The sequence below is a fragment of the Martes martes genome, assembly GCF_963455335.1.
Source record: "Martes martes genome assembly, chromosome: 8".
NCBI classification, from domain to species: Eukaryota; Metazoa; Chordata; class Mammalia; order Carnivora; family Mustelidae; genus Martes; species Martes martes.
This window is the reverse complement of record NC_137895.1, coordinates 55669251-55680716: the sequence shown is the minus strand read 5'-3', so window position 1 is coordinate 55680716 and position 11466 is coordinate 55669251. Positions and strand designations below refer to the sequence as shown.

General features: G+C 41.9%; 1 protein-coding gene across 4 annotated transcripts in view; it reads left to right on the top strand.

The window, feature by feature from the left end:
- The first annotated feature begins 6449 nt into the window (after positions 1-6449).
- Positions 6450-11466, top strand: part of GPR19 (G protein-coupled receptor 19) — a 35704-nt gene continuing 30687 nt past the window's right edge. The window contains exons 1-2 of one of the 4 annotated variants that reach the window (XM_080812205.1): positions 6450-6540; positions 7119-7206. The gene's annotated coding sequence lies outside the window, so the exon portion shown is untranslated. Of the gene's footprint in view, positions 6780-7118; positions 7207-11466 lie in introns of all 4 variants that reach the window. The other 3 variants (XM_080812203.1, XM_080812204.1, XR_013967321.1) reach the window with 3 other exon arrangements.

The window sequence follows — 11466 nt, the reverse complement described above, 5'->3', positions numbered from 1 at the left end:
AGAGGGGGAAGCAGGCTCCCCGCTGAGCAGAGAGCCTGATGTGGGGCTCGATCCCAGGACCCTGAGATCATGACCTGAGCTGAAGGCAGAGGCTTTAACATACTGAGCCACCCAGGTGCCCCAATAATTACTAATTTCATCAGGACTATTATTTAATATGAATGCTGGCTTCTCAGAATTTTAAATGTGGTTATGGTATTTTAGATTTAAGAGTTAGACAACCCTTGCTGATTTCTTATTTTGAGTGATTATCAAATTAGAGAAGTAAAGAAAACACAGGGAGTTTAAACAGGAGGAAGGGGAAAAGGCACTGAGGAAAGAGAGAAGAAGGGAGATGAGAAAACTAGAATCTTTTAAAACATGAGTCATCACTCTATGGATGGGTCCAGATTTATCATAGGTCTATATTTACTGTGGTTTAGTCATACATATAATTATTTAAAATAATTTAAAAACCCATCGGTACATACTTCAACATGTTTAGTTGGATTTTCTAAAAAAAAAAAAAATGCTATTATCCCTATATAAAATATATACCATTCTATACAGAGGGTTCTGTTGTACTTTTTCTTAGCACTAGAGATGTAAGTCAAATACCAATTCATACTTTAAGTTTTTAAAATATTCTATTATTTAAATAACCAGAGGATAGGACATAATGAAATTCAACAAATACTTAAGTGTGCACAATTTGTATGAACCATAAGGCCAGTCACTAGAGGAATTTCAAAAAGTGAATAAAATACAATCACTGTCTTCAAGGGAGAGTTTTATTCTATATCTAAAAATTAAACAAAGAGACAATAATATTAATGCAAGGCCAAATATGTGTGCTTTAAAAATATAGCACAAAGTGTTATGAAGTTTTTAGAGGGGAGATCAGGGAGGGCTTCAGAGGTTGTTTTTGAAATGGGTCTTAAGGGATGCCTGGGTGGCTCCGTGGGTTAAGCCGCTGCTTTCGGCTCAGATCGTGATCCCAGGGTCCTGGGGTGGAGTCCCACATCAGGCTCCTTGCTCACCATCAGGCTCTCTGCTCAGCAGGGAGCCTTCTTCTCCCTCTCCTTCTGCCTGCACTCTGCCTACTTGTGCTCTCTGTGTGTCAAATGAATAAATAAAATCTTTTTAAAAAATGAAATGGGCCTTGGGGCGCCTGAGGGCTCAGTGGGTTAAAGCCTCTGCCTTCAGCTCGGGTCATGATCTCAGGGTCCTGGGATGGAGCCCCACGTCCGGCTCCCTGCTCAGTGGGGAGCCTGCTTCCTCCTCTTTCTCTCTGCCTGCCTCTCTGTCTACTTGTGGTCTCTGTCTGTCAAATAAATAAATAAAAATCTTTAAAAAAAAAATGAAATGGGCCTTAAAAACTCAATGGATTTTAACTGGGTGGGGGGAGTGGTAATTGAGTTAATGGAATGGGACAAATAACTAAATGTTAACTTTGTAACCAGAAGAGTCATCTTAGGAGCGCGTGGGTGGCTTAGTCGGTTAGGCGTCTGCCTTTGTCTCAGTCATGATCTGATCTCTGGGTCCCAGGACTAAGCCATGAGTAGGGCTCCCTGATCAGCAGAGAGTATGCTTCTCCCTCTGTCATTCCCCCTGCTTGTGCTTCCTCTCTCTGTCGGATAAATAAATAAAAACTTTTTTAAAAAGTCATCTTATTCCCCTGTTATTATCGTTCACTGGCACTGTTCAAGATAGCCCATAATCATATACGAATCCTTTAAAAATACAGGATTGAAATTCTCTCTCCCTTTGCCGACTGGCAGTTCTATCTCCCACCATAAAAGCTTTACATGCCAGACATAGTCATTGTTAGCACATAAGCAACTGGTAAATGGGGGAAATAATGTCAACATAATGCAGAAATTACATTGGTTTGTTCATTATTTTTCTGGCATACTTGCATTTTGAAGTGATCAGGGGACAAGCCTTTTCACAATTAAGTAAAAAACCTTAGCAATATAAAAACTTTAAGAAAAAAAGCAGGCAATTCCTCAGGAACGCCTTTCTTTAGTGCAAGTAGAGGCTGGTTTGGATCTTTAAGAACCTTTAAGCTTTTCACAACAATAGTTTATATGGTGAAGCTGCACAGTGTAAATGAGTTTCTCCCGTGTGTGTGTGGGGGGGTGGCCACTGATGGAGAAGGCTAAATTTTGGATCATATTTTTAATTTTGATGAAACTGCTTCTAATTGGAAGCAAATGCCCTCCAGGACCTATGTGTGTAGGAAGGAAGCCTATGTTCCAGGGTTAAATGTTCTAAAGCAGTGCTATTCAACAGAAATATGAGACATGTAATGCAATTTTAAGTTTTCGAGTAGTCACATATAAAAAAAAAAAGATTTTATTTATTTATTTGAGAGAGAGAGATAGTGAGAGCAGGAACACAAGCAGGGGAAGAGGGGGAGGGAGAAGTAGGCTTCCGGAGGAGTAGGGAGCCCGATGGAGGGCTCCATCTCAGGACTCTGAGATCACGACCTGAGCCAAAGGCAAACAGTTAAGGACTGAGCCACCCAGGCGCCCCTAGTAGCCACATTTTTAAAGAGTAAAAAGAAACAAGTGAAATATTTCAACACGTAATCAATATAAAAACTATTAATGAGCTATTTTACATTCTTTTTTTCTTACTAAGTCTTAGAAATCTGTTGTATATTTTACATTTATAGCACATCTCAATTTGGATTAGCATATTTAAATGCCCAAGAGGCACACATGGCTAATGGATACCATATTGAGCAGCATGGATCTAAAGGATAACCGAGAAGTTGAACACAAATGCCAGTGGAGATTTAATTGGTATTATTTTTTATTAGCATAGTAATTTTTATTGTCCTCAAGTAACAAAGTTGCATAGGTTTGAGGGTCTGCTCCTAAGCCTATACATTTTCTGTAAGTCCTGTTATTTTTAGTGCACAATTTTAAAGAACACTTGTTTTTTCCTGTACATGCATTCCTGGCCTTCCTCTCAGCCATGGGTAGTCATACGATATGGTTATGAGCAATGTAAAGGGAAGTCTGTGAAGTCATATGGGAAAATTTTTCACCCTGATAAGAAGAGAGAGGCCACAAGGAGAGAGCTGAGCACCTCCCTCCCCCTACCACATCTCTTTCTTTCTGTTTGAAACATTTGTTATGAGAACATAATGTTTAGGGGTGCCTGGGTGGCTCAGTCAGTTAACCATCTGCCTTCAGCTCAGGTCATGATCTTTGGTCCTGGGAACAAGTCCCACATCAGGCTCCCTGCTCAGTGAGGAGTCTGCTTTTCCCTCTCCCTGTGCTCCTCCCTGCCCCCACTCGTGCTCACGCTCTCTCTCATTCTCTCAAATGAATAAATAAAATATGAAAAAAAAGAACATCCTGTTTGAAGTTATGGCAGCCATCTTGTGACTAGGATAGAAGATTCATTAATATGTTGAGAATGGCAGAATAGAAAGGCATCTTTGCTGATCAGAGATGAAAATGCAATGAGGCAGCTAGCCATGCAAATATGGGGGTGGGAGGGAGGCTGGGGCAGAGTTTTCTAGCAGAAGGAAGGGTGCTTCAGCAGAGAAGATGTTCTCAATGGGCTTTGCATAATATTCGCAAATGAGGTTCACCCTTTTCTCTCCCCTCCTCCTCCCCCTTGCTAACTGATGACAACATTCTTTCTTTAAGTATGACAAGAGTGCTGGAATTACTCCCAACACTTAAAAGACTGCAGAATTAGAAGCAGCAACAAAATTTCCTTGAAGTCCCTTATCATTAAGGTTCCATGCACAAACACTGCACTTTGGCTGTTATATATATATTTAATACTTAAAAAAATGTTTAAAGTTATCTATCCTGAAAAAAATTTCCACAACTCAGTTAATAAGATTATATTGTGTTGATTCAACCAATTTTGAATAATTGGTAATGCATATTAGATTCATTGTTCAGCAATTTCTTACTTGTCTTGAGGTCACAGTAATTCAAGAACCAAGATTCACATAAATATGTGGATAACAATGGCAGCAGTTTTTCCTTTTTTTTTTTTTTTTTTTACTTTTTAGTGTCAGGGTAATAACAGGACAGTGTACCCAGAATGCTGCTAAAAAAATGGTATGGGTCACTTTTTCAGCTACTGATTGTGGAAATTTTGGTAAGTATATTTCCTGCTGAGTCATATGACAGACTAAATGGGTAACCAATCCATTTGTGATTTTCTTTTACTCATCAAAGGATTTCTTTTCAGTGAACAAAGATGAAGTTTTATTTGACCACTTACCAGTCTTACACTAACATTTTTATCACATGTAAACAAACCAGGCGTCTCAAAGGATTCACAGTTCTTTATCAACTCTTCATCCGATTCCCATACTTAATTTTCATTAGAGTCATCTCTTCCAATGCAATAAAAGTATTCAGTTTGTTTTACAGTTGTTGATTGTGTTGACAAAGTAAGCCAGCCGTCTTTATGAGTCAGTCTTAATCATTAAGGTGAACAAAGAATCAATTCACCTTATCTACATTTCTTTTCCTTCATGAAGAAAATGTCAATGCAATCCTGGCTTAGAAAACTGGTTATCACCTTCCTCGACCAAATGACTGTACTTATAGTAGCAGAGCAGGATTTTAAAGTTACTTCTGACTTTGGTACAACTATGTTTTAAAAGGTAAATATCCAAACTACCAGATTTACTAAATTTTACTATTATATTGAACATAATAAAAAATATTCCAGCAGCTAATTTATTTATTTGAGAGAGAATCTGAGATCACACGCACCCATGTGAGCAGGGACTATGGGGAGGAACAGAGGGAGACGGAGAAAGAGAATCCCAAGCAGACTCCAGTGCCCAGTGCTCATCCCTACCCTGCCAGACCCCATGATCCCAAGATCACCACCCCAGTCATGCTCAGCCAACTGAGCCACCCAGGTGTCCCCAAGTCTAATTTTTTAAGGTGAAGCCTCCATGTGAACCATACTGCAGATGTCCAAAGCCTTCAAAATTTGGCCCCACCTGCACACATCCATACATTTTTTTCTACCGAATTTCATGCTACCTAAAAAAATCTCACCTTCTTTTGTAGAAATTTTCTTCTATCCCAAGTCAAAGTTTTCACTTAAAACTTAACAAATAGAGTGCAATAAAATTGCCAAATTGCTAACATCTATGATTTTATCCAATTCTAAGATAAAGATTCAGGTTTGGCTGAATTTACCAGTTTCGTGTTTATTTCTGAGCACATTAAAGTGCATCAATAGAAATGCCTCTATAAAGACACTTAAAAATCAGCTTTCCTGCCTTTGTGTGTGTTTTCAGATTCATAAATCTACAACACTAAGTTCTACCAGATATTCTCATTTTCCAAGTATCATGGACTTCTAAACCATCTGAAACGGATTCGGAAGGCATCTTAAAACCATCTCTTAAAATTTGCTTGTGCTTTTAATGGCGATTGCTTCTAGAGTTACCTCCCTTTTTAGTTTCAAAATTTGCATGGCTGCCTTTTTGAGTTTGTTTCAAGAGTCAGTCTTAATCATGCAGGTACTGCTAGGGGTTTGCTCAACCCAGATGGCTTTCCGGCTAGGCTTCTTTGCATCTTTTCCACTAACAGGTACCTAAATACTACCTGCGCTTTTAGGTTTACTGTCGCTGCTTGCCACTTCTTACTAATGGTTACAGTGGTGCCCCCTCCTTCGTCACGTTCATTATAAAGCCCTCCCATGGCAGGTCTGACAAGGCAAGGATTTCTGAATATCCAGGGTATTCATTCCCGTTCGTATTTTCACTAGCTTCGGACTTAACACTTCAAACGTCCCGTTCTCAACTTCCAGAGAACCAGGACTTTCACTGTGAATTACACACCAAGACGCTCAAGTAAGCGCCGGCGCCCGGGAAGCGGGACCAGCGATCGCCCGAACTGGTAAACAAACGCCGCGCAGGCGCAGTGGCAGCAGGAGGGTCAACCGGTGGCTTTGCAGCCCCTGGAGGATTTTTCGTAAAGTTTAAAGTGGAAAAGCAAAACAAAACGCCGCTTAGGGTGACAAAGTGCTTGGATTTTTCTATTTTTACTAATTTTTGGCTTTTTTTCCCCCTGAGGAACAGGCGCGGCTTTCGGGGCCTGGCAGAGAAGTCTGCAGAATTCCTCGTCCCCGAACACTACCGCTCGCCTGGCGGCTGGTTGTACCAGCCTCACCTGCTCTCGCAGCCGAGTCTCGTTCTCCTTTATTTGTTTACGGCACAAATCCACCCCACTTAGGGGTGGGGGGTGGGGGTGGGGGGAAGATGAGGAAAGGCCGCACCGCGCCACAAAACACTTCCTAGTCTCGAAGCTTCCCCAAACCACGCGAGATCTTCCCGAGCTTACAGCGGCACGTCCGTGGGTACGTGTGCGCATGCCCCTGAGTAATCCTTGGGAGCGCGAAAAAGTTTTGAAACTTTCGGCGACGTCAATAGTAAACTAAATCTGGCCCTCCAGAAAGGTGTGGCCGGGGGGGGGCGGGGGCGGGGGCGGGCGGTGTTCAAGCGCACAACACTACGTTCTTTGAGACTTTGCCGTCACAACTCTGCACGACTGCATGGTCGTCCCTTCTTTGCGTTATTATATATTGGCCGTGAATTCTGTGTCAGAGGAAGTTTCAGCCAAGCCAGCAGTAAAGGAGTGGGGGTGGAAGAGCGGATCCCAGTCTTAAAATGAGGGTGATGACTTTGATGTGTTTGGAAAGATAACTCGGGGAGCCACTTAAAGGAATAAATCTGAGGGTGCCAAGATTTTTTTTTTTCCCTTACTGGGGACTCAGGGAGACTGTGCTGAACTAAGGTAATGCAGTGGGAAGGAGAAGATGATAAATGAAGGCAGTAGCTATACAGCACAAGGGAGAGGTGAGACTAGAAAGACAAGTGTTGTCAGTAGAAAACGTTCCTTAAAGTAGTGTGAACCTATGCATGTTCGTAAACAGAAAGGAAGAAATGATTAGGCCATGATTTGTAAGGTGAAAATTGGGAAGTCCCTGAGTGAGTGGAACAAGGGGATCTTAAAAGCCATAGTCCTGAACAAGGTCTGAGGTTAGGGTTAGAAAGAACAGTTTAAGGTCACAGGAGCGGGGAATTTGGGAACTGCCTTGAGTTATCTGCCCGACTAATCTTACCTCTTTTGCAGGATACGTGGGATACCTGCAGACAAACGTTGGATTTTGCCCCGCATCGTCTGAAAGGTACCACCCAGATGCCTGAAGTGCTCTCTCCCAGTAAGTCCCCTTGTTCCTACCACCTCCCACCTACCCTACACCTCAGCCAGAATGAAATGTGAATTTTGTGAAGTGGTGGAATTTCGTCCCTTAGACATACCACTGGTGCATTACAAAAAGACATGCTTCTAGTTCCAGCTTTACAATTCACTAGGTATTGGAGTCCATCTTGATACTGGCAGCAATGTTAGGCAGCTTAGCCACTCTGTGTTGATTTTTTGTGTCCTGTCTGGCGTATAGGGCAGAGGAGGGACAGAGTACGTAATTTTACTAGCCCACCAAAGCAGTGGTTTGTAGGTAGGTAGTATAGCTTCATCTGTAATAGAGAAAGCTTCGGGATTTAAGTCAGCAATGATGGACAAAGGATCCAGGTATGAATTTTAAAATGGAAGTACTTCAATAAAGACCCAATAACTACCCTACATGGTAGTTCCCTAAAAAGTTCTCCCTTGGAGCACTTCATTCCATTTTAGTAGCCTAAAGTACAGCCTGGTAGCAGGGCTCTATGTGTGCCATTCGTGGGAAAATGTTCCAGAAAAAATGCATGGATGCAGTAGAATAGAATTTCTCGGATAAAGGTTAGGTGTCTTGTTTTAGGAAGCGGGATCATTTAGCTGTAGGAGGCATGACATCTCAGTATGGTGTCACAGAAAGTGTCAAATTGGAAATCAGATCTGAGGTTTGCCTTGGTCGATTATGCCAGTTACTCTGTGTGACTTGCCTGTGCCTCAGTTTTCTTCTTTGTAAAATAATGATAACAGTGCCTACCTCCTAGGATGATTGTAAAGATGAAATTAGGTACTATTTAGAAGGTTGCATGAGTTACTACATAGAACTTGATATATAATTTATGATCAACAAATGAAAGTGTCTTCCCCTGAGCCTCCCACATTTATGCATGCTATCTGCCCCTCAAATATGGAAGCTCTATGTAGCTTGAAGCCATCTGTATTTAAGACAGGTTCTCTACCTTGCCTTCACATTAGAATTACCTGGGGAGGTTTGAAAAATGCCCGAGCTGCCCCCTCAATCAATTAAATAGGATCTCTGGTAGTGGAGTCTGGACATGAGTAATTTTTTAAAGCTCATTTGCTTTAGAACCACTGCTTTAAGAGCTCCCTCTAGGGCACCTGGATGGCTCAGTCGATTAAGCATCTGCCTTCTGCTCAAGTCATGTTCCTGGGGTCCTGGCCGCTACCTCTGCATGGGGCTCTCTGCTCAGTGGGGAGCTTGTTTCTCCCTCTCCCCACCCTCCACCCCGGCTTGTGCTTCCTCTGGCTATCTTTCTCTCTCTCAAATAAATAACTAAAATCTAAAAAAAAAAAAAAAGTTCCATCTAGAAGAAGGAGAAGAGAATTAGACCTGTGGTTTAAGACCATCTATCTGTATGGCTGTATATTTGAAAAATTTGTAGAGGAATAAAGGCTAGTGCTTGAGATGGGCAGATGAGTAGGGTGTAGTGGGCTATATTCAGAAAAAAAGAGGCCACTATGACAAGAATGTAGTAAACATCCGGATTTGGGAAAGGCAGGTGATGAAGTCATTAATACAGACCTCAGGAGTACATGGGCTTTGCTGTAGAGATGGAGGACTTTGAGCCTCCCAAGTTGATCCTTTGAGCTAGCACAGGCAACACAGATGATGATGTCTTTATTGCTTTACCATGTGGTGAATGTTGGGCTGATGTCCATAGTGGGGTGAGGTGACCTCTTATAGCTGGCTCTACTCTGTTGGAGGGGCATCATGACATCACTGTAGTGTGTATATGTGGGTGTTCTCTCGTGGAAAGGTGCTTGTGGGAAAACACATGCAGCAGGCCATTGACAATGAAACCTATCAGGGTTGCTGTGGCTGCTCTCACGACACAGTTTTGTTCGTACTAACAGATAAGAAAGGTGAGATGCAAGCCTGTTTTTGTAAACTTTTTAGTGAATAAAGAATTTCTTGAAACAGAAGGAATGGCATATCCGGTTCAGGGATTTGAGCTTCTAAGAGACAAGTGACTTTCTAGTAGGACGACTTTAGTTTCTAGGGATATAAGTGGTTCAGAAGTTGAAACCAACATACTTCTTCAGTCTTTGGGTGCCTAGACCTAACTGTAGCAATACTGGCCAGGAATATCTTCTGCCACATGGGGTAGCCTGTCTTTAATTGGGTCCCTTTTCTTGAGAAGCACATTAGTTTGTCTAGTCCCTAGCAAGAGTACTGGGGAGATGAGTAAACATTATTGACTAGATAAGGAGACAAGGGATTCAGACTGCAGGGGTCAGTAGTGGAAGCTTATGAAGCGGGAGAATAGCAGCATCTGCTGAAGTGAGGAGTGGAATGGGGTAGGAGGATAGGAGACTTGGCGTAAGGAGGGAAGCATGTTGCAAGTTAGAAACAGGAAAATCTCAAGCAATGACAATTTAGTCCAGCTTTTGTAAAAATATGTTAAAATAGGAGTGCTGCCTGAGTCTCTATGACAAGAAATACCACAGCCTGCTCTGTAGGTCTTTTGTAATTTATAGGAGGGTGAGAACTGACGAGGCTATTCTTGAACTCTCACCCATATCAAGGGCATAAAAGTCAAGATGAAGACTGATAAGGGGTTTCAAAGAGAATATTTGAATGGAGTTACTGGAGTGTTGTTAGACAAGTCAGGGAGAGAGAAGTGGCCACACTCTTTTCATAAATGTAGGCTTCCCTCTGTAGCAGGCACAAACTGGGAGGAGGGAGAAAGCCTTTAAGTCAGGTGGCAAAGTCTGATTATTACACAGGACTGGATAGATATAACTCTTTTAAAGATTTTATTTGTTCGTTTGACAGAGAGAGAACGCAATCAGGGGGAGTGGCAGGCACAGGGGGAGGGAGAAGCAGACTCCCCGCTGAGCAGGGAGCCCGATGCAGGCTGATCCCAGAATCCTGGAATCATGACCTGAGCGGAAGGTAGATGCTTAACCAACTAAGCCACCCAGGCACCCAGGACTGGATATTTTAGTTACTAACTTTTCTTAACTAAAAGTTACCAGAAAAAGGAATGGGACTGCCCAAGTTTTTATTCAGGGACGAGAGAAAAACCAACCCCTATAGAGTATTTTCACAGGGTCAGTGGAAAATTAGAATTAAGTTGCTTTCAGTTAGTCCCCCAAATCAAGTTTGTTCCATGTGCTGGAACATTATTGTTGAGTACCTTCTTTGTTTTTTTTAATCCTGGAGGTATAAGGATGAACTGGATGACATTCTTCCCTATAAGAATTTATGAACACAATGCAATATAATATATACAACGACAGAAGTAATATGTGTGAGGATTAAAGAAGTGCTATAGTAAAAAAGAAGATATGAGTAACTTATTTTGGAGGGAGTGGGGGTAAAGGGACATAGAACCACACCCAGGATGAAACCCAGCAGGATTTGAGAGAGGACTACATGTTCCCAAGGTGGACAGGGCGGAGGACACTGTGTGTCAGGTCTCAGCTGTGGAAAGAGCATAGTGTGTGTGTGGGAGAGCTACAAGCAGAGTGAAGGGTGTGCATAGCCAGGTGGGTGATTACAATAGAGGGGAGCTGGTGGCCACAGGTGTTGTGAGTTAAGAGTTGGGCTGTTGGCAGGTTCACCCGTGGAGAGTTAGTGGGATTGTAAAAACACATACACGCATACTGAGATGCCAGTCATTTCCTCTGTCATTCATTTCCTCCCTCTCCTTGCCCTGCACTTTTATAAAATTTGCCAATTATGGAGTGCTGAGAAGGTAGTATGAGAACTCCTCTCCATCCTGCTGCTTACAACTGATGGGATCTAGCTGTGTATCTGACTTAGGCTGAGTCCAACAGACTCTGCCTCCTAAGAATATAGATCAGAACATTGAGAGACTGGGTCATGTATTTGTCCCCAGCTTTACTGAAACATGATTGACAAAAATTGTATATATTTAAGATGTACATTGTGATGTTTTGATATGCATATATGTTGTGAGATTATTACCAGTCAAGCTAATTAGTTTATCCATATCACATAGTTACTATTTGTATGTGTGTGGTAAGGAAATATGAAGTCTATCTTAGCAAATTTCAAATATATGATACATTATTGTTAACTCTAGTCACCGTGCTGTATATTAGGTCTCCAGTACTTATTTATCTTATAACTGAAAGTTTGTACCCTTTGACCAGAATCTCCTTATATTCCCCAGCTCCCAGTCCCAGTAACCACTGTTTTACTCTCTGTTACTAGGAATTTGACTTCTTTGGATTTGACATATAAGTGAGATCATGCAGT